Source organism: Salvelinus namaycush, unplaced genomic scaffold, assembly GCF_016432855.1.
Source record: "Salvelinus namaycush isolate Seneca unplaced genomic scaffold, SaNama_1.0 Scaffold26, whole genome shotgun sequence".
Classification (NCBI taxonomy): Eukaryota; Metazoa; Chordata; class Actinopteri; order Salmoniformes; family Salmonidae; genus Salvelinus; species Salvelinus namaycush.
The window spans coordinates 275,738-300,873 of NW_024059452.1; the positions used below are offsets into that span (position 1 = coordinate 275,738).

The 25,136-nt window shown below is 42.3% G+C and overlaps 1 pseudogene; it reads right to left on the bottom strand.

The window, feature by feature from the left end:
• Nucleotides 1-1,251: 1,251 nt before the first annotated feature.
• On the bottom strand, nt 1,252-25,136 carry LOC120039204 (annotated as a pseudogene).

Here is a 25,136-nt window from a genome sequence, read left to right on the forward strand (position 1 = left end):
CCCTCTTCCTCCTCATCCCCTGTTCTGTGGCCTCTCCCCATATGGAATCTGTAATTACAGCTAATGAATTCATGCTCATTGAAGATGGCTATCATACACTGGGTAGATTAATTATGCTTCAAGGTTGGATCTGGATAGAAGGAAGATGGAAAGTATCTGAAAATGAACACGGTGTTGAACTCAATACACAACTTTTTACCTGGGCCCTATGCACTTTATAGGGAACCCTACAGCTACAGACACACATGTCAGTACAGGCCTGAGTACAGTCTGAACAGCCTGTTGTCATAGCAGCCACACCATCAATAGGTCAAGAACTCACTGTTAAATCCATTCTAAAAATAAATAAATAAATGGAAAGAATATGGCACAATCGCTACTTCTGACTAGAGAAGGCCGTCCACCAAAACTCAGTGACCGGGTAAGGAAGGTATTAGACCGAGAAGCAACCAAGAGGCCAATGGTAACTATAAAAGAGCTGGAGAGAGAGGGGAGAAATCATCCATGGGACAACTACCACCCGGTCATTGCCCAAACTGTTGCCACAAAGTTGGAAGCACAGAATCATCTAGAATGTCATTGTATGCTGTAGCATTAAGATTTCCCTTCACTTCACCACTCCAGCCGACGCTTAGCATTGTGCATGGTGATCTTAGGCTTGTGTGTGGCTGTTCAGCCATGGAAACCCATTTCATGAAGCTCCAGACAAACAGTTCTTGTGCTGACATTGCTTCCAGAGGCAGTTTGGAACTCGGTAGTGAGTGTTGCAACCGAGGACAGGCGATTTTTATGCACTACCACTTTGCGGCTGAGACTTTGTTGCTCGTAGATGTTTCCACTTCACAATAACAGCACTTACAGTTGATCAGGGCAGCTCTAGCACGGCGGAAATTTGACGAACTGACTTGTTGGAAAGGTGGCATCCTATGACGGTGCCACTTTGAAAGTAACTGAGCTCTTCAGTAAGGCCATTCTACTGCCAGTGTTTGTCTATGGAGATTGCATGGCGGTGTGCTCGATTTTATACACCTGTCAGCAACGGGTGTGGCTGAAATAGCCGAATCCACTAATTTGAAGGGGTGTCCACATACTTTAGTATATAAAGTGCAGTTTGTACCTTCTTAAGTATGTCAGGGCTTGACATTGTCTTTTTTTGCCACTTGTCCAAATGATTTGTACTTTTCCAATAGTTAAAAATAATGATCTGAAACTGAAAATTCTGTAGTAGTAAAAAAAAGAACTATTGACTGATGCAATTTGATCATTCTTGTTATTTTAATAACAATGTACAACCCCTGACTCTCTAACAACATGGAAAATATAACAAACTGAATCTGCAGAAAGTACATCAGTGAGTTCCTTTGTAGGGCAGAACTGATGAATGACCATATAATACGAATAGAATAACAACCTATGACAGACTAATTCAATCTGCTAGACGTGTGTTGACCTCACAACAGAAACATACATAGATAAAGAGATCATCTCTAAAACACAGTGATTAAAATGTCACAGAACACAATTAAGTTTAAGTCCACATGTCAGTGAATAACACATACCAATTTATATTTTATTACAGATAAGTTAATTATGAATGATGTATGTGGTGGAAGCTAAATATAAAACAGTACCGGCACCTATTTCAGTCCAAGTCAAGCAATGAGATGAAAACTGAGTGATGGAGTGATTTTAATCTTATCCGGTCTGAGAGAACTGATGAGGCATCTCTCCTTTATGTTTACGTTGGTGTGTTTTTAAGTTGCTCTGTTGAGAGAAACTCTTCCCACAGACAGAGCAGTAGTAAGGCTTCTCTCCTTTATGTATACGTTCATGTGATTTTAAGGTATCCAATCGAGAGAAACTCTTCCCACAGTCGGAGCAGTAGTAAGGCTTCTCTCCGGTGTGTATACGTTGGTGTGCTTTTAAATGGTTCTGTTGAGAGAAACTTTTCCCACAGTCGGAGCAGGAGTAAGGCTTCTCTCCTGCATGTATACGTTGGTGTGCTTTAAAGTTACACAGGTGGGAGAAACTCTTCCTACAGTCAGAGCAGAAGTAAGGCTTCTCTCCTGTGTGTGTACGTTGGTGTGCCTTAAAGTTACACAGGTGGGAGAAACTCTTCCTACAGTCAGAGCAGAAGTAAGGCTTTTCTCCAGTGTGTGTTCTCTGATGAACTGTTAACTCAGATGATGTTGTGAAGCATTTTCCACAGTACGAGCAGGAGTAAGGCTTCTCTCCTGTGTGCACTCTCTGATGAAGTGTCAGAGTCCTTGATGTTGTGAATCTCTTCCCACAGTCAGTACAGGAATACAGATTGTCTCCTGTGTGTATTTTTAAGTGTACTTTTAGCTTTGATAGAATTGGAAAATTCTCCTCACAATGTGGGCAGTGGTGAGACCTCTTAGCTCTGTGATCTTCCTGCTGTTTCTCTCTGGATGTAGAGAATGTCTCAACACGGTCTCCTGTGTAAACATCAGAAGAACCAGTCAGTTGGTGTGAAATACAGTACCAGTCAAAAGTTTGAACACCTACTCATTCAGGTGTTTTTCTTTATTTTTACTATTTCTACATTGTAGAATAATAGTGAAGACATCAAAAATATATTTACAATTTTTCAAAGTAGCCACCCTTTGCCTTGATGAAAGCTTTGCATTCTCTCAACCAGCTTCATGAGGGAGTCACCTGGAATGCATTTCAATTAACAGGTGTGCCTTGTTAAAAGTTAATTTGTGGAATTTCTTTCCTTCTTAATGCATTTGAGCCAATCACCTGTGTTGTGACAAGGTAGGGGTGGTATACAGAAGAGCCCTATTTGGTAAATACCAAGTCCATATTATGACAAAAACAGCTCAAATGAGCAAAGAGAAATGACAGTCCATCATTACTTTAAGACATGAAGGTCAGTCAATACGGAACATTTCAAGAACTTTGAAAGTTTCTTCAAGTGCAGTCACAAAATCCATCAAGTGCAATGATGAAACTGTCTCTCATGAGGACAACCACAGGAAAGGAAGACCCAGAGTTACCTCTGCTGCAGAGGATAAGTTCATTAGAATAACTGCACCTCAGATTGCAGCCCAAAGAAATGCTTCACAGAGTTCAAGTAACAGACACATCTCAACATCAACTGTTCAGAGGAGACAGCGTGAATCAGGCCTTCATGGTCGAATTGCTGCGAAGAAACCACTACTAAAGGACGCCAATATGAAGAAGAGAATTACTTGGGCCAAGAAACACGAGCAATGGACATTAGACCGGGGGAAATCTGTCCTTTGGTCTGTCCTTTTGGTTCCAATTGCCATGTCTTTCTGAGACGTGGTGTGGGTGAACGGATGCTCTCCGCATGTGTGGTTCCCAACGTGAAGCAATGGAGGCTTTGCTGGTGACACTGTCAGTGATTTATTTAGAATTCAAAGCCACACTTAACCAGCATGGCTTCCGGTGTGCCCTAGTAAGAAGACCACTTTGTGCAGCTCACCCTGCACTATCATCTCCCATGTACATAATATAAGTAAGTCTACCTGATAAGCTTCTCAATAAAGCATTAATAACAATCAAGCAACCCATAAAAGTGATAAAAATAGCCCACATTAACCTGTTGAGGACAGAGGGCACTGTTTTCACTTCGGGGGAAAATCGTGCCCAATTTAAACGGCCTCGTACTCAATTCTTGCTCGTACAATATGCATATTATTATTACTATTGGATAGAAAACACTCTCTAGTTTCTAAAACCGTTTGCATTATATCTGTGAGTAAAACAGAACTCATTTTGCAGCAAACTTCCTGACAGGAAGTGGAAAATCTGAAATCGATGCTCTGTTCTAAGGCCTGCCTATAAATGTCCTTGATATTTATTAGTATACATGCACTTCATACGTCTTCCACTAGATGTCGACAGGCAGTGAGAGAAGAAATGGAGTGTATAACTTGATCTGGGGTCGAATAAAAGCTCTCGGCATGACGTGTCACCAGTTTCCTGTTTTCTGGAGAGCGCGAGAAGGGACCTGGTATTGCCTTCTGAAAAGCTGTCGTTATAGACAACTAATATCTCCGGCTTTGATTTTATTTGATAAATGTGACAATATCATCGTAAAGTATGTTTTTTCAATATAGTTTTATTAGATTATTGAAATTTATTCGGGACGTTAGGCGTGTTGCGTTGTGTGCCTTTGTTCAGGAAGGAGAGCTTCGCGCTACTTTGCTAGCTTTCCGTGCTAATTGACTGGAGAAGAGGACATTCTAAAACCAAACAACGATTGTTCTGGACAAAGGACCCCTTGTACAACATTCTGATGGAAGATCATCAAAAGTAGGACCCATTTTATGATGCTATTTCATATATCTGTCGAACATGTGAAATAGTAGTTTGCGCCCAGATTTTGGGTACTCTCTCGCTATACCTAAGCTGGATGTCGTAATGAAGTTATTTTTAGAATTCTAACACGGCGATTGCATTAAGAACTAGTGTATCTATCATTTCCTATACAACATGTATTTTCTAGTAACGTTTATGAATAGTTATTTGGTCAGAATATGTGAGTGTCAGAAAAATATCCGGACGTTGTGGGAAAAAGATGCTACGTTAGCACAATGTATAACCACTGATTTCAGCTCTAAATATGCACATTTTCGAACAAAACATAAGTGTATGTATAACCTGATGTTATAGGACTGTCATCTGATGAAGGTTTATGAAGGTTAGTGAAAATTAATATCTTTTGCTGGTTTATTCGCTATCGCTAACGTGCCTATTGCTATCGCTAACGTGCCTTGATGAATGAATGCGGTAGTGTGGTAGGCTATTGTCGTAAGCTAATATAATGCTATATTGTGTTTTCGCTGTAAAACACGTTAAAAAAATCGGAAATATTGGCTGGATTCACAAGATGTTTGTCTTTAATTTGCTGTACACCATCGATTTTTCAGAAATGTTTTATGATGAGTATTTAGGTATTTGACGTTGGTGTCTGTAATTACTCTGGCTGCTTCGGTGCTATTTCTGACGGTAGCTGTGATGGTAGCTGCAATGTAAAACTGATTTATACCTCAAATATGCACATTTTTCGAACAAAACATAGATTTATTGTATAACATGTTATAAGACTGTCATTGTAGGAGTAAGTGACATATGTAGGTAGATATCACACTATTAAACAATAGACAGGTAAATAGTATAAGAAGGCAGATGTGAGTGCATTTGCCATTCTGGTAAATACAGGAAACCAAAGATTAGCAGATGGTGTAGTAGTAACATAAGATACATGGATAACATATAAATATAAAAGATAGCTGAACATTGGAGTAACGAGCCACATGTTGACATAGATCATGAGACCGTGGTAATGGAAATCTACTGGGGGACGTTCTGACCCTCTGACCCTTGTAGATTCTCCATTGTGATGACAGATTGACCAGACATGTTGGCGCCTGGGTGTTTTGACACACTAGATTTATAGTCTACCCATTCCACTAGAAAAGCATACATACCAGAGAAATATGCCTGGGGTGGCTGGACACTAATGAACAAGAAACACATAGTCTGCTGATTCCATTTAAGTGAAACTGACCAGACACATAGACCAGATACATAGATAGGATAGGGGGGCACAAAGAGTGCATTGATTTAGTGGTGAAGGGAGGGGAAAAAGAGTTTGTTGACACACTAAGATAGAGAGTCTGACCACTATTATAATTTAACTGAAAGCAGATGATGGGCGTTAGTATGTGTGAACAAGCAGGAAGCCTGAACTAAAAAGAGAATGATGTTGAAGAATTAGGGGAAGTATGTTTATTTGCATATGGGGTGGACTCATATGCGATTTGGGTATAAAGAGCGAACGAGTGCTCTGGGTGGGGGTGTGTTCCGCGGGGACATGCCAGTTGGCTGTACAGTTGTAATAAAGAGCATGTTTGAATTTACAAGTTCTGATAAGCGTTGTATTTGAAATGATTTTCCACGACATCATCTGATGAAGTTGTTTCTTGGTTAGTTTAGTTGGTTCTTGGTTAGTTAGGTTGGCTTTGTGCATGCTACCTGTGCTGTGAAAAATGTCTGTCCTTTTTTGTATTTGGTGGTGAGCTAACATAAATATATGTGGTGTTTTCGCTGTAAAACATTTTAAAAATCGGACATGTTGACTGGATTCACAAGATGTGTATCTTTCATTTGCTGTATTGGACTTGTTAATGTGTGAAAGTTAAATATTTCTCAAAAATATTTTTTGAATTTCACGCTCTGCCTTTTCAGTGGAATGTGGGAGGAGTTCCGCTAGCGGAACCCGGGTGCCAGACAGGTTAACATATGTAGCCTAAGAAACAAGGTCCATGAAGTCAATAACTTGCTTGTAACAGATGACATTCATACTCTGACACTCACTGAGATAATAACTTTGATGTTACAGTGGTAGCAATACTGTCACGCCCTGACCATAGTAAGCTGTTACTCTCTGTGTTGGTTGGGGCGTGATAGTGACTTGGGTGGTCATCTAGGTGTTTTTTGTTTTTCTATGGTGGCCTGATATGGTTCCCAATCAGAGGCAGCTGTTTATCGTTGTCTCTGATTGGGGATCATATTTAGGTAGCCATTTCCCCATTGGTATTCGTGGGATCTTGTCTACATTGAGTTGCCTGAGTGCTCACCAGTAGCTTCACGTTTCGTTTATGCTTTATTGTTTGTTTTGGTGAGTTTCAGTTTATTAAAAATATGTGGAACTCTACACGCTGCGCATTGGTCTACTCATTTCAACGAGCTTAACAAATACATGGTTCTAACATTTACCGAAAAGACAGAAATGCCAACGGAGGCGGTGTTGCGGTCTATATTCAGAACCATATACCTGTAAAGATTAGAGACGATCTAATGTTAAATACTGTTGAGGTAATATGGTTACAGGTTCACCTGCCTCACCTGAAGCCCATTCTGGTGGGAAGCTGCTATAGACCACTAGGTGCTAACAGTCAGTATCTGGATAACATGTGAAACATTGACTGGCTCTCATCAAGCTGCCCACTCAACAACAACAAAAATCTAAATGTAACCAGTCAGTCAACCTACCAGGGTATTTATAAACAGCACAGGAATGAAACAGGTATTGATCACATCTTTACTAATACTGCAGAAATGTGCTTTAAAGCAGTATCCAAATCTACAGGATGTATTGATCACAATATAATAAACATATCTAGGAAAACCAAAGCTCCAAAGGTTGGGCCTAATATAGAGTGTAAGAGTTCATACAATAAGTTTTGTAGTGATTCATATGTTGGTGATGTAAAGAATATTTGCTGGTCTGGTGTGTAATGAGGAGCAGCCAGATGCTGCTTATAAAATTGCTTATTGCAGTTACTAATAAGCACGCACCCATTAAGAAAATGCCTGTAAAGACTTAAATCTCCTTGGATTGATGAGGAATTGAAAAATGGTATTGCTGAGAGGGATGAGGCAAATAAGTCTGGCAGCCCAACTGATTGGCAAATGTAATGCAAATTAAGAAATCATGTGACTAAACTAAAGAAAAATAAACTACAATATGAAACAAAGATAAATGACATAAAGAATGATAGTAAAAAGCTTTGGGGCACCTTAAATGAAATTCTGGGGGAAAAAGCCACCTCAGCTCCATCATTCATTGGATCAGATGTCTCATTCATCACAAAACCAACTGACATTGCCAACTACTTTAATGATTTTCTTCATTGGCAAGATAAACAAACTTAGGGATGACATGCCAGCAACAAACGCTGACACTACACATCCAAGTATATCTGACCAAATTATGAAAGACAAGAAATGTACTTTTGAATTCCGTAAAGTCAGTTTGGAAGAGATTAAAAAATTATTGTTGTCTATCAACAATGACAAGCCACCGGGGTCTGACAATCTGGATGGAAAATTACTGAGGATAATAGCGGACAATATTGCCACTCCTATTTGCCAAATCTTCAATTTAAGCCTACTAGAAAGTGTGTTCCCTCAGGCCTGGAGGGAAGCTAAAGTCATTCCTCTACCCAAGAATAATAGTAAAGCCCCCTTTACTGGCTCAAATAGCCGACCAATCAGCCTGTTACCAACCCTTAGTAAACTTCTAGAAAAAATTGTATCTGACCAGATACAATGCTATTTTACAAGAAAAAAATTGACAACAGACTTTCAGCACACTTATAGGGAAGGATACTCAACATACACCGATGATTGGCTGAGAGAAATTGATGATAAAATGATTGTGGGGGCTGTGTTTTTAGACTTCAGTGCAGCTTTTGACATTATCAATCATAGTCTGCTGCTGGAAAAACTTGTGCTATGGCTTTACACCCCCTGCTATAATGAGGATAAAGAGGTACTTGTCTAACAGAACACAGAGGGTGTTCTTTAATGGAAGCCTCTCAAAAATAATCCAATTATAAATCAGGAATTCCCCAGGGTAGCTGTTTAGGCCCCTTGCTCTTTTCAATCTTTACTAACGACATGCCACTGGCTTTGAGTAAGGCTAGTGTGTCTATGTATGCGGATGACTCAACACTATAGATGTCAGCTACTACAATGACTGAAATGACTGCAACACAACCTCTTATGGCTGCAAGCCCGATATCGGTACACCTATGACAACATCCAGCTCAAAGTGCAGGGCGCGAAATTCAAAAAAATATTTTTTTAAAATATTTAACTTTCACACATTAACAAGTCCAATACAGCATATGAAAGGTACACATCTTGTGAATCAAGCCAACATGTCCGATTTTTAAAATGTTTTACAGGGAAGACAAAATATGTAAATCTATTAGCTAACCACGTTAGCAAAAGACACCACTTTTCTAACTCCATCAGTTTCTTACTCCATCAGGTGCTATCACCAATTCGGCCAAATAAAGATATTGATAGCCACTAACCAAGAAAAAACCTCATCAGATGACAGTCTGATAACATATTTATTGTATAGGATAGGTTTTGTTAGAAAAATGTGCATATTTCAGGTAGAAATCATAGTTTACAATTGCACCCACCATCACAACTCGACTAGAATAAATACACAGAGCAACGTGTATTACCTAATTACTAATCATAAAACATTTCTTAAAAATACACAGCTCACAGCAATGGAAAGACACAGATCTTGTGAATTCAGACAATATTTCAGATGTTCTAAGTGTTTTACAGCGAAAACACAATAAATCGTTATATTAGCATACCACATGTGCAAACGTTACCCGAGCATTGATTCAAGCCAAAGAGAGCGATAACGTAATCATCGCCAAAATATATTAATTTTTTCACTAACCTTCTCAGAATTCTTCCGATGACACTCCTGTAACATCATATTACAACATACATATAGAGTTTGTTCGAAAATGTGCATATTTAGCCACAAAAAACCGTGGTTATACAATGACAATACTAGCAAAACTAGCCTGAAAATGTCGGGCGCCATCTTTAACAGTGATCTTGTCTCATGCATAACTATTCATAAACTTGACTAAAAAAATATAAGTTGGACAGCTATCGAAAGACAAATTAGTTCTTAATGCAATCGCTGAATTACATTTCTAAAATTATCCTTACTGTGCAATACAGGGTTCACCAAGCGAAGCTATACCAAGAAAAATGGCGGAATATGCGTTTAAAATTTTTCGACAGAACAATGATTTATCATCTTAAATATTTCTTACTATGAGGTGATCTTCCATCAGAATCTTGGGCAATGTATCCTTTCTTGGGTCTAATCTTCTTTTGGTCGAAAGATGTCCTATTGTCCGTCGAAATGCCCACTAACGTTCGACCGGGACCCCGAAACGTGCCCGGCGCTTCAAAGTGCAACACAAAGCAATGCCTCAAAATCGCACTAAACGGATATAAATTGCTACAAAACGGTTTAAATTAACTACCTTATGATGTTTTTAACACCTATAACGAGTAAAAACATGACCGGCGATATATTACTGGCTAAACCCAAGCTTGGAAAGAGAGCAGGTCCGACGTCCATCGTGCGTCAGGCGCAGCAGGAAAAGAACGGTACATCCGGTCTTTGGCCTTTTATACAGGCCCTGATTGCGCAATCGACTCCATTCAAATTGTCACCTCTTACTGACATCTAGAGGAAGGCGTGGGCAGTGTTTGTATCCTCATAGCATTTACAGGGACTTTAAAACTGACCTGGGACCAGAGTCCAAGATTTCTGAAATCTCACTCCATATCAGGAAAAGTGCTGTAGAATGAGTTCTGTTCCACTCAGAGACATAATTCAAACGGCTATAGAAACTAGAGAGTGTTTTCTATCCAATAATAACAATAATATGCATATTGTACGAGCAAGAATTGAGTACGAGGCCGTTTGAAATGGGCACCTTAAACAGAGCTACTCAATACTGCCCCTGCAGCCATAAAAAGTTAAGAGTTGCAGTTAAGTTTCAGAGTGGGTGGCAAGGAATAAGTTAGAAAGCATTGTATTTGGGACAAATCATTCACTAAACCCTAAACCTCAATTAAACCTTGTAATAAATAATGTGGAAATTGTTGCGATGATGACTAAACTGCTTTGAGTAACCCTGGATTGTAAACTGTCATGGTTAAAACATATTGATACAAAAAGGTAGCTAGGATGGGAAGAAGTCTGTCCATAATAAAGCACTGCTCTGCCTTCTTAACAGCACAATCAACAAGGCAGGTCCTACAGGCCCTAGTTTTGTCGCACCTCAACTACTGTTCAGTTGTGTGGTCAGGTGCCACAAAAAAGGACTTAGGAAAATTAAAATTGGCTCAGAACAGGGCAGCACGGCTGGCCCTTGGATGTACACAGAGAGCTAATATTAATAATATGCATGTCAATCTCTCCTGGCTCAAAGTGAGAGGTATTGACATGTTGAATACACCAAGCTGTCCGTTTGAACTACTGGCACACAGCTCGGACACACATGCATACCCCACAAGACACGCCACAAGAGGTCTCTTCACAGTACCCAAGTCCAGAACAGACTGAGGTGTACAGTACTACATAGAGCCATGACTACATGGAACTCTATTCCATATCAAGTAACTGATGCAAGCAGTAAAATGCTATTTAAAAAACAGATAAAAATACACTTTATGGAACAGTGGGGACTGTGAAGCAACACAAACATAGGCACAGACATGTGCATACACACATGATAACATACGCACTACACACACACGTACAGTGCCTTGCAAAAGTATTCATCCCCCTCTGCGTTTTTCTTATTTTGTTGCACTACAACCTGTAATTTAAATTTAAATTTTTATTTGGATTTAATGTAATGGATATACACAAAATAGTTTAAATTGGTGAAGCGAAATTAAAAAAATAACTTGTTTCAAAAAAATGTAAACGGAAAAGTGGTGCGTGCATATATTCACCCCTTTTGCTATGAAGCCCATAAACAAGATCTGGTGCAACCAATTACCTTCAGAAGTCACATAATTAGTTAAATAAAGTCCACCTGTGTGAAATCTAAGTGTCACATGATTTCAGTATATATAGACCTGTTCTAAAAGGACCCAGTCTGCAACACCACTAACCAAGAGGCACCACCAAGCCAGCGGCACCATGAAGACCAAGGAGCTCTACAAACAGGTCAGGGACAAAGTTGTTGAAAAGTACAGATCAGGGTTGGGTTATAAAAAAATAAGAAACTTTGGACATCCCACGGAGCACCATTAAATCCATTATTTAAAAAATGGAAAGAATATGGCACCACAACAAACCTGCCAAGTGGGCCGCCCACCAAAACTCACAGACCAGGCAAGGAGCGCATTAATCAGAGAGGCAACAAATAGACCAACGATAACCCTGAAGGAGCTGCAAAGCTCCACAGTGGAGATTGGAGTATCCATCCATAGGACCACTTTAAGCAGTGCACTCCACAGAGCTGGGCTTTACGGAAGAGCGGCCAGAAAAAAAGCCATTGCTTAAAGAAAAAAATAAGCAAACAAGTTTGGTGTTCGCCAAAAGGCATGTGGGAGACTCCCCAAACATATGGAAGAAGGTACTCTGGTCAGATGAGACTAAAATGTAGCTTTATGACCAAGGAAAACTATTTCTGGCGCAAACAAAACACCTCCCATCACCCCGAGAACATCATCCCCACAGGATGGCAGCATCATGCTGTGTGGATGTTTTTCCATCAGCAGGGACTGGTAAACTGGTCAGAATTGAAGGAATGATGGATGGCGCTAAATACAGGGAAATTCTTGAGGGGAAACCTGTTTCAGTCTTCCAGAGATTTAAAACTGGGACCGAGGTTTACCTTCCAGCAGGACAATGACCCTAAGCATACTGCTAAAACAACACTCGAGTGGTTTAAGGGGAAACATTTAAATGTCTTGGAATGGCCTAGTCAAAGCCCAGACCTCAATCCAATTGAGAATCTGTGGTATGACTTAAAGATTACTGTACACCAGCAGAACCTATCCAACTTGAAGGAGCTGGAGCAGTTTTGCCTTGAAGAATGGGCAAACATCCCAGTGGCTAGACGTGCCAAGCTTATAGAGGAATACCCCAAGAGACTTGCAGCTGTAATTGCTGCAAAAGGTGGCTCTACAAAGTATTGACATTGGGGGGGTGAATAGTTATGCACGCTCAAGTTCTTTTTTTGGGGTCTAATTTCTTGTTTGGTTCACAAGAAAAAATATTTTGCATCTTCAAAGTGGTAGGCATGTTGTATAAATCAAATGATACAACCCCCCCCAAAATCCATTTGAATCCCAGGTTGTAAGGCAACAAAATAGGAAAAATGCCGGGGGGGGGGGGTTGAATAGTTTCGCAAGCCACTGTACACATGGATTTTGTGCTGTTGATATGTGGTAGTGGTGTAGTGGTGGAGTAGGGGCCTGACGGTACAGAGTGTGTTGTGAAATCTTTGTATGTCTTGTAATGTTTTTTTATTTTTTATTGTTGGACCCCAGGAAGAGTAGCTGCAGCCTTGGCAGGAACTAATGGGGATCCATAATAAACCCCAGGAAGAGTAGCTGCAGCCTTGGCAGGAACTAATGGGGATCCATAATAAACCCCAGGAAGAGTAGCTGCAGCCTTGGCAGAAACTAATGGGGATCCATAATAAACCCCAGGAAGAGTAGCTGTTGCCTTGGCAGAAACTAATGGGGATCCATAATAAACCCCAGGAAGAGTAGCTGCTGCCTTGGGAACTAATGGGGACAATAAACCTAATTGAGATGGTTTGGGATGAGTTGGACCGCAGAGTGAAGGAAAAGCAGCCAACAAGTGCTCATCAAATGTGGGAACTCCTTCAAGATTGTTGGAAAAGCATTCCAGGTGAAGCTGGTTGAGAGAATGCCAAGAGTGTGCAAAGTTGTCATCAAGGCAAAGGGTGGCTACTTTGAATAAAACAAATCAAAATATATTTTATATAACTCTTTTTTTTGGTTACTACATGACTCCATGTGTTATTTCATAGTTTGTCTTCATTGTTATTCTACAATGTAGAAAATAGTAAAAAATTAAGAAAAACCCTTGAATGAGTAGGTGTGCTAGAAAAGAAATCCCTAGAATGCAGGAACATAGGAAGATAGAAAGAAACCTAGAAAGGAACCAAACTCCGAGGGGTGGCCAGTCCTCTTCTGGTTGTACCAGGTGACATATGTATTCATACCAGTAGGATGTACAATACATGGGAATAAAACTATTCTAAAAGTGGGTAAAAGTCAGGGTTAGGGTCAATTCCATATCAATTGAGAAAGTAAACCTAATTCCAAATGCTGCTAATTGAAAAGCATTGAAGAGAATTGGAATTGCAGTGTATTTCCTGAATTATCTGGAATTGACACAAACCCTGACAACAGTCTGACACCAACCCTAACACCAACCCTGACAACAGTCTGACACCAACCCTGACAACAGTCTGACACCAACCCTGACAACAGTCTGACACCAACCCTGGCAACAGTCTGACACCAACCCTGGCAACAGTCTGACACCAACCCTGGCAACAGTCTGACACCAACCCTGGCAACAGTCTGACACCAACCCTGGCAACAACCCTGACACCAACCCTGGCAACAACCCTGACAACAGTCTGACACCAACCCTGACAACAGTCTGACACCAACCCTGACAACAGTCTGACACCAACCCTGACAACAGTCTGACAACAGTCTGACAACAGTCTGACACCAACCCTGACAACAGTCTGACACCAACCCTGACAACAGTCTGACAACAGTCTGACAACAGTCTGACAACAGTCTGACACCAACCCTGACAACAGTCTGACACCAACCCTGACACCAACCCTGACAACAGTCTGACACCAACCCTGACAACAGTCTGACACCAACCCTGACAACAGTCTGACACCAACCCTGACAACAGTCTGACACCAACCCTGACAACAGTCTGACACCAACCCTGACAACAGTCTGACACCAACCCTGGCAACAGTCTGACACCAACCCTGGCAACAGTCTGACACCAACCCTGGCAACAGTCTGACACCAACCCTGGCAACAGTCTGACACCAACCCTGGCAACAACCCTGACACCAACCCTGGCAACAACCCTGACAACAGTCTGACACCAACCCTGACAACAGTCTGACACCAACCCTGACAACAGTCTGACACCAACCCTGACAACAGTCTGACAACAGTCTGACAACAGTCTGACAACAGTCTGACAACAGTCTGACACCAACCCTGACAACAGTCTGACACCAACCCTGACAACAGTCTGACACCAACCCTGACAACAGTCTGACAACAGTCTGACAACAGTCTGACACCAACCCTGACAACAGTCTGACACCAACCCTGACACCAACCCTGACAACAGTCTGACACCAACCCTGACAACAGTCTGACACCAACCCTGACAACAGTCTGACACCAACCCTGACAACAGTCTGACACCAACCCTGACAACAGTCTGACAACAGTCTGACACCAACCCTGACAACAGTCTGACAACAGTCTGACACCAACCCTGACAACAGTCTGACACCAACCCTGACAACAGTCTGACACCAACCCTGACAACAGTCTGACACCAACCCTGACAACAGTCTGACACCAACCCTGACAACAGTCTGACACCAACCCTGACAACAGTCTGACAACAGTCTGACACCAACCCTGACACCAACCCTGACAACAGTCTGACACCAACCCTGACAACAGTCTGACAACAGTCTGACAACAGTCTGACACCAACCCTGACAACAGTCTGACACCAACCCTGGCAACAACCCTGACAACAGTCTGACACCAACCCTGACAACAGTCTGACACCAACCCTGACAACAGTCTGACACCAACCCTGACAACAGTCTGACAACAGTCTGACAACAGTCTGACAACAGTCTGACAACAGTCTGACACCAACCCTGACAACAGTCTGACACCAACCCTGACAACAGTCTGACAACAGTCTGACAACAGTCTGACACCAACCCTGACAACAGTCTGACACCAACCCTGACACCAACCCTGACAACAGTCTGACACCAACCCTGACAACAGTCTGACACCAACCCTGACAACAGTCTGACACCAACCCTGACAACAGTCTGACACCAACCCTGACAACAGTCTGACACCAACCCTGGCAACAGTCTGACACCAACCCTGGCAACAGTCTGACACCAACCCTGGCAACAGTCTGACACCAACCCTGGCAACAGTCTGACACCAACCCTGGCAACAACCCTGACACCAACCCTGGCAACAACCCTGACACCAACCCTGGCAACAACCCTGACAACAGTCTGACACCAACCCTGGCAACAGTCTGACACCAACCCTGGCAACAGTCTGACACCAACCCTGGCAACAGTCTGACACCAACCCTGGCAACAGTCTGACACCAACCCTGGCAACAACCCTGACACCAACCCTGGCAACAACCCTGACAACAGTCTGACACCAACCCTGACAACAGTCTGACACCAACCCTGACAACAGTCTGACACCAACCCTGACAACAGTCTGACACCAACCCTGACAACAGTCTGACAACAGTCTGACAACAGTCTGACACCAACCCTGACAACAGTCTGACACCAACCCTGACACCAACCCTGACAACAGTCTGACACCAACCCTGACAACAGTCTGACACCAACCCTGACAACAGTCTGACACCAACCCTGACAACAGTCTGACACCAACCCTGACAACAGTCTGACAACAGTCTGACACCAACCCTGACAACAGTCTGACAACAGTCTGACACCAACCCTGACAACAGTCTGACACCAACCCTGACAACAGTCTGACACCAACCCTGACAACAGTCTGACACCAACCCTGACAACAGTCTGACACCAACCCTGACAACAGTCTGACAACAGTCTGACACCAACCCTGACACCAACCCTGACAACAGTCTGACACCAACCCTGACAACAGTCTGACAACAGTCTGACAACAGTCTGACACCAACCCTGACAACAGTCTGACACCAACCCTGACAACAGTCTGACACCAACCCTGACAACAGTCTGACACCAACCCTGACAACAGTCTGACACCAACCCTGACAACAGTCTGACACCAACCCTGACAACAGTCTGACACCAACCCTGACAACAGTCTGACACCAACCCTGACAACAGTCTGACACCAACCCTCACAACAGTCTGACACCAACCCTGACAATAGTCTGACAACAGTCTGCCACCAACCCTGACAACAGTCTGACAACAGTCTGACACCAACCCTGACAACAACCCTGACAACAGTCTGACAACATCCCTGACAACAGTCTGACAACAGTCTGACACCAACCCTGGTAACAGTCTGCCACCAACCCTGACAACAGTCTGCCACCAACCCTGACAACAGTCTGCCACCAACCCTGACAACAGTCTGCCACCAACCCTGACAACAGTCTGCCACCAACCCTGACAACAGACTGACACCAACCCTGACAACAGTCTGACACCAACCCTGACAACAGTCTGACACCAACCCTGACAACAGTCTGACAGTCTGACAACAGTCTGCCACCAACCCTGACAACAGTCTGACAACAGTCTGACAACAGTCTGCCACCAACCCTGACAACAGTCTGACAACAGTCTGACAACAGTCTAAGGCAAAAGGGGTGAAAATAATTATCCATAATCATCCTCCACTCACTATCACAAGGGTTAGTAACTACAGACTCATTTCATATCATCCTCCACTCACTATCACAAGGGTTAGTAACTACACAGACTCATTTCATATCATCCTCCACTCACTATCACAAGGGTTGTAACTATACAGACTAATTTCATAGAACTTTAAAACACTGGCAGTTTGTCTACTTCACTTCTTCAGTCTACTCTCTCCTAGCGGGTAGACCTCCATAACTTATGACCCAGTCTAACTTATGAGGAACCTGCTGTTACCATGACTAACAGTTGTCCTAATCTTCTCCTCCTCCGCTTCCTCTTTAATGTTGACATTCAGCTCCAGTGTTTGACTGCAGTCCTCCAGCTTCACTGATGCCATCTCTGGATCCTGCAATGCAAAATGTATTATCTTTTTTGTTGTTCAATTCTCTCATTACAATAGATCAGGTAGTTAAACATTGACAACAAAACATTCATTCAAAACTTAAGACAGAAAGTTCAGACTTTAAATGACCCAACGTAAGAGATGGATCTAAATGTCCAGAATGGTTACCTGGAGGAAAATTAGGGTTATGCTTTTTCAATGTCAGTCAAGGGGAGGGTTGAGTATTGTTTTAATCTAGTCCAGAAGAGGGTCATGTCATTTGTAATTGATGACATGTCAATATTTCTCAGTGTTTTACAATTACTTGCTTATTAGGCTTTATAAACTGAGTGATTTGAGCCCTGAACGCTGATTGGCTATATATATCAATGTGGCCGATGCCACCCCTCATCTCGATATTGCGCGCCGAGCAGAAATCAAAGTGTGACTATAGGCTATTTAGTGTGATGTCAATCAAATGATCCATAGTCTATAGGCTAAAACAGGGCTGTCCAACCATGTTCCTGGAGAGCTGCCCTCCTGTAGGTTTTAACTCTAACCATGTTCCTGGAGAGATACCCTCCTGTAGGTTTTAACTCCAACCATGTTCCTGGAGAGATACCCTCCTGTAGGTTTTCACTCCAACCATGTTCCTGGAGAGATACCCTCCTGTAGGTTTTAACTCCAACCATGTTCCTGGAGAGATACCCTCCTGTAGGTTTTAACTCTAACCATGTTCCTGGAGAGATACCCTCCTGTAGGTTTTAACTCTAACCATGTTCCTGGAGAGATACCCTCCTGTAGGTTCTCACTCCAACCCCAGTGGTTCAGTTTATAGAATCAGGTGTGCTAGATTAGGGTTGGAGCGAAAGCCTACAGGACTGTAGCTCTCCAGGAACAGGGTTGGAGAGCCCTGGGCTATAGGATACGATGTGCATGCTGGGAGAAGCACAGAGCAAAGTTATAATGTGGTTCTAGGATAGTGGTTCTAGGATAGTTGCTGGGATGGTGTAAATACAACTAGGCTGTATTACACACTGCAAAGGTTATTCCAACCCTGAGCAACGGCCTGCTCTGTGCTTGTTGAGCCAAAACGTTTTATTTAATGCTGCCTAACCAATGGCTGTGCTGTGTCGGCCTATCCTAACCAATGGCTGTGCTGTGTCGGCCTATCCTAACCAATGGCTGTGCTGTGTCGGCCTATCCTAACCAATGTCTGTGCTGTGTCGGCCTATCCTAACCAATGTCTGTGCTGTGTCGGCCTATCCTAACCAATGTCTGTGCTGTGTCGGCCTATCCTAACCAATGGCTGTGCTGTGTCGGCCTATCCTAACCAATGGCTGTGCTGTGTCGGCCTATCCTAACCAATGGCTGTGCTGTGTCGGCCTATCCTAACCAATGGCTGTGCTGTGTCGGCCTATCCTAACCAATGGCTGTGCTGTGTCGGCCTATCCTAACCAATGGCTGTGCTGTGTCGGCCTATCCTAACCAATGGCTGTGCTGTGTCGGCCTATCCTAACCAATGGCTGTGCTGTGTCGGCCTATCCTAACCAATGGCTGTGCTGTGTCGGCCTATCCTAACCAATGGCTGTGCTGTGTCGGCCTATCCTAACCAACGGCTGTGCTGTGTCGGCCTATCCTAACCAACGGCTGTGCTGTGTCGGCCTATCCTAACCAATGGCTGTGCTGTGTCGGCCTATCCTAACCAATGGCTGTGCTGTGTCGGCCTATGGTGGCAGTTGAGGAAGAGCGTGAAAGGTTTCTTCACATTTTGTTGTTGATTAGACCTAGTCCCCCCAAAACATAATCACTATATTGCACGAGGACTGGCCTATTCCTCCACCCACCATGCACTCTTTAAATAGCCTACCTCCATGTCAGTGAAGGGCTGTTGAGTTAAAACCCAGACTCCACTTGGGGGGGGGGGGGGGGGTGAGGGGGTACGAGGGGGGGTGTGAGGGGTTAAGAGAGGGGGTGTGAGGCGGTATGAGGGGTTATGCCATAGGACTCTTTTATTGAAGATGTCAAAAAGCACAGGCTCCTTGTTAGATTAACATGAAGAAAATAAAACTGATCTGATTATATAAAGTGGTCTATAACAGTGTTTTGGTCCACGCTGCTTTACGCTACAAACAAGCTGTAAAACTACCAGGAAAGACTTTCCTTTGTTTCTTTGACATTCAGAGGCTGAGATATAACCCTCTACAGCCCAGGAGACAAAACAAATGACTTTTCTTGGGAAGTGATCTAATTCTGTCACTACCAATTGATTAAGCTATTTAGCTTCTGTACAATAGAAGACGTTTAAACCCAGACAGCTTTTAGGGAAATACTTGTTGGGTTAAAGACACAGAATGAGAGTAGCCAGCAGTGAGAGATGTACATTTCTCTGCTAAAAGACTGGATGGTCAATCCGATATCTGAAGTGGCCATACAGTATTTACTGCAGATGCATCTTCCGCAGACATCCGGGCTTTTATACTTCTTGCGCTTAACGGAGCAGAGCTGTTGTCAAGGAAGTGAGTTTGTGTTTATACTGGACCTCACGCCCACCAATCAATGCAGAGCTATACGGAGCCCTTCACATTGTTACAAAACTTGAGGGGCTGTGTTAGGAGATTGATTTGACCTCTGCCTCCGTGGGTTCAGAAATTGTGTCACACTGTCCCTAAGAAGCTTCCGAACACATTTTGGGATCAAACATGAATTGGCTTTTACTCTGTCTGGAGAGGAAAGGTAGGCCTCCTCTGTCTGGAGAGGAAAGGTAGGCCTAACTATTTAGTGTAAAGGTAGGCCTAACTATTTAGAGGAAAGGTTGGCCTAACTATTTAGAGGAAAGGTAGGACTAACTTTTTAGAGGAAAGGTAGGCCTAACTATTTAGAGGAAAGGTAGGCCTAACTATTTAGAGGAAAGGTAGGCCTAACTATTTAGAGGAAAGGTAGGCCTAACTATTTAGAGGAAAGGTAGGCCTAACTATTTAGAGGAAAGGTAGGACTAACTATTTAGAGGAAAGGTAGGACTAACTATTTAGAGGAAAGGTAGGACTAACTATTTAAAGTACCATGATCAGATGGTCTCACATTTCATTATTTGCAAACAGGGACAGTTTCGTTGTACTACGAGACACATTGATTTGGCATCGGAGAAATATGAGATGAACACAGGCCTCTCTCTCTGTCTGTCCATTCTTAGCCTGTGTGGTATTAAAAAAGATTCTGCTAAAACGTAAAATGACGTAGACTTGCATGAAATGTTTATAAAAGGCTATTTTTTTTCTCAGACCTGCAAATACGATGATAGATTCATGGAATGATTTTACCATAAGAGATATATCCACCCCTACTCTTGTTCACGATGGTCTGCGAACCCACAAACATCTGGCCCGCAGCACTGTACGCTATCAACATTCCTGCGTTGCCATGTAATGCTTACAGGATGAAGCACAGTTTCTAAAATGGCATATCTAAAAGCTCTGGTCTGTCCAAGAAGTGAGGGTAAACGGTAGACATGTTCTCTACTATCCACTTTGTTTTAATAATTATTTTGGCTATAGGGGATACTTTTTCTTCGGCGTTCAGGGAGGGTTTATGTCTAATATATTATTATATATTATTAATATTATATATTTTGCTGACCGGACGGCCATCCATTTTCCTTTCAGATGTCCTTATTAAAAATAATGTTCACTCCCTAAGTGCAGTTAAGCTATAGTAGTCTTCCTAAATTCACAAATTACTAATTAAACAATTAATACATGGTTGCAGTTTGAGGCAGAACAATGTACTATTTTCCACTTTCACTCAAAAAAACAGATTGTATTTCCCATTCACACCATAGTAACAATTATAGATAAATATAGAAACTGAATGTGTCTGAATGTTGTTACAGTGACATGTAGAAATCAGATGAACATGACATTCTGCTTCTAAACAGTAAAACAACCCTGAAACAGTCTCTGGTGCAGCCGCACTGCCTGCAAGTCTATTGACTCAGACCGAGAGCCGCCGCCATTTTACCAGTCATTAACATATGGAAATAATAATAAACATGTCAAACGAACTCAAATCTCAAATCAATTGATTCTTTATAAAATTAGAATGACGAAATAATGTAGATTCATTCACTCTGACAAACCCAAAGTATAAACTTAGCTTAGCTAACGTTAACTAAATGTGACTTCTAAAAGTATATTTAATCACGTTCTTCACTCACTCGGTTAAGCACAAATATAACGTCATAAAACCTTTAGCAAACGCGATAATACCTTGACGGATTTGTTACCTAATATGTTACGACATGTTCTTAAGATATTATAAAGTTTAAACGTGCTATTGCATACCTTTAGTAATACTTTAGAAACGGACATTCACCCTATCGTCTTCAGAGAACAATTGTGGCTGGAGCCTGCCCGGAACTTCCTGTTCCCCGACTATCAAAGCGCAACAGGACTTCTTCTTCTTCGGTAGGTTTAATGGTGGTTGGCATTCAATATGTTGCATTAGTTTATTTAGTAAATATTTTCTTAACTCAGGTGTTGCAAGAAGGCCAATAAGGGTATTATCTTTGAAAGACAGGGTCCTGAAAAAGAGACGTTTCTTTTTTTGCTGAGTTCATGTTCTTGTTTTTACTGGTCAAGCCATAACTGAGGGAGCCAAATAAACGCGTTTTGGTTGTAATCAAGCTCTGACTTCACTACTTGTTTTGATCAGGGCCCATGGTCTGATGGACTTCTTACCTTGTGCTGATTATTTGAATTAAACACACCACTTTTTGTCCATCAAGCTGTAGGAATTGAATTTGTTTATGTCTGGTTAAGATCATATGAAATGCTCAGCCTCCGGCAGATTACTCAGAGCACCTGATTGTTCAACTACTTGAATTAACATGGTTGTTACGAGAGAGGGAGAGATCGGGAGGGAGAAAGATGGAGGGAGAGATGAAGACAGGGAGGGAGAGAGGAAGAGACAGAGAGAGGATGGGGGGAATGGTGAGAGGGGGGAGGGAGAGAGAAATGGAGAGAGAGAGAGAGCCACAAATGCAGGATAAATTTGATTGAATCTGTTCTGTGGAGCCCTCTTCCTCCTCATCCCCTGTTCTGTGGCCTCTCCCCATATGGAATCTGTAATTACAGCTAATGAATTCATGCTCATTGAAGATGGTTATCATACACTGGGTAGATTAATTATGCTTCAAGGTTGGATCTGGATAGAAGGAAGACGGAAAGTATCTGAAAATGAACACTGTGTTGAACTCAATACACAACTTTTTACCTGGGCCCTATGCACTTTATAGGGAACCCTACAGCTACAGACACACATGTCAGTACAGGCCTGAGTACAGTCTGAACAGCCCGTTGTCATAGCAGCCACACCATCAATAGGTCAAGAACTCACTGTTAAATCCATTCTAAAAATAAATAAATAAATGGAAAGAATATGGCACAATCGCTACTTCTGACTAGAGAAGGCCGTCCACCAAAACTCAGTGACCGGGTAAGGAAGGTATTAGACCGAGAAGCAACCAAGAGGCCAATGGTAACTATAAAAGAGCTGGAGAGAGAGGGGAGAAATCATCCATGGGACAACTACCACCCGGTCATTGCCCAAACTGTTGCCACAAAGTTGGAAGCACAGAATCATCTAGAATGTCATTGTATGCTGTAGCATTAAGATTTCCCTTCACTTCACCACTCCAGCCGACGCTTAGCATTGTGCATGGTGATCTTAGGCTTGTGTGTGGCTGTTCAGCCATGGAAACCCATTTCATGAAGCTCCAGACAAACAGTTCTTGTGCTGACATTGCTTCCAGAGGCAGTTTGGAACTCGGTAGTGAGTGTTGCAACCGAGGACAGGCGATTTTTATGCACTACCACTTTGCGGCTGAGACTTTGTTGCTCGTAGATGTTTCCACTTCACAATAACAGCACTTACAGTTGATCAGGGCAGCTCTAGCACGGCGGAAATTTGACGAACTGACTTGTTGGAAAGGTGGCATCCTATGACGGTGCCACTTTGAAAGTAACTGAGCTCTTCAGTAAGGCCATTCTACTGCCAGTGTTTGTCTATGGAGATTGCATGGCGGTGTGCTCGATTTTATACACCTGTCAGCAACGGGTGTGGCTGAAATAGCCGAATCCACTAATTTGAAGGGGTGTCCACATACTTTAGTATATAAAGTGCAGTTTGTACCTTCTTAAGTATGTCAGGGCTTGACATTGTCTTTTTTTGCCACTTGTCCAAATTATTTGTACTTTTCCAATAGTTAAAAATAATGATCTGAAACTGAAAATTCTGTAGTAGTAAAAAAAAGAACTATTGACTGATGCAATTTGATCATTCTTGTTATTTTAATAACAATGTACAACCCCTGACTCTCTAACAACATGGAAAATATAACAAACTGAATCTGCAGAAAGTACATCAGTGAGTTCCTTTGTAGGGCAGAACTGATGAATGACCATATAATACGAATAGAATAACAACCTATGACAGACTAATTCAATCTTGACCTCACAACAGAAACATACATAGATAAAGAGATCATCTCTAAAACACAGTGATTAAAATGTCACAGAACACAATTAAGTTTAAGTCCACATGTCAGTGAATAACACATACCAATTTATATTTTATTACAGATAAGTTAATTATGAATGATGTATGTGGTGGAAGCTAAATATAAAACAGTACCGGCACCTATTTCAGTCCAAGTCAAGCAATGAGATGAAAATTGAGTGATGGAGTGATTTTAATCTTATCCGGTCTGAGAGAACTGATGAGGCTTCTCTCCTTTATGTTTACGTTGGTGTGTTTTTAAGTTGCTCTCTTGAGAGTAACTCTTCCCACAGTCAGAGCAGTAGTAAGGCTTCTCTCCTGTGTGTATACGTTGGTGTGTTTTTAAGTTGCTCTCTTGAGAGAAACTCTTCTCACAGACAGAGCAGTAGTAAGGCTTCTCTCCTGTGTGTGTTCTCTGGTGAACTTTTAGATCAGATGATGTTGTGAAGCATTTTCCACAGTCACAGCAGGAGTAAGGCTTCTCTCCTGTGTGTAGACGTTGGTGTTTTTTTAAGATACCCTGGTGGGAGAAACTCTTCCTACAGTCAGAGCAGTAGTAACGCTTCGTTCCTGTATGTATACGTTCATGTGATTTTAAGGTATCCAATCGAGAGAAACTCTTCCCACAGTCAGAGCAGTAGTAAGGCTTCTCTCCTGTGTGTATACGTTGGTGTGATTTTAAATGGTTCTGTTGAGAGAAACTCTTCCCACAGTCAGAGCAGGAGAACGGCTTCTCTCCTGCATGTATACGTTGGTGTGCTTTAAAGTTACACAGGTGGGAGAAACTCTTCCCACAGTCAGAGCAGATATAAGGCTTTTCTCCAGTGTGTGTTCTCTGATGAACTGTTAACTCAGATGATGTTGTGAAGCATTTTCCACAGTACGAGCAGGAGTAAGGCTTCTCTCCTGTGTGCACTCTGATGAAGTGTCAGAGCCCTTGATGTTGTGAATCTCTTCCCACAGTCAGTACAGGAATACAGATTGTCTCCTGTGTGTATTTTTAAGTGTACTTTTAGCTTTGATAGAATTGGAAAATTCTCCTCACAATGTGGGCAGTGGTGAGACCTCTTAGCTCTGTGGTCTTCCTGCTGTGTCTCTCTGGATGTAGAGAATGTCTCAACACGGTCTCCTGTGTAAAC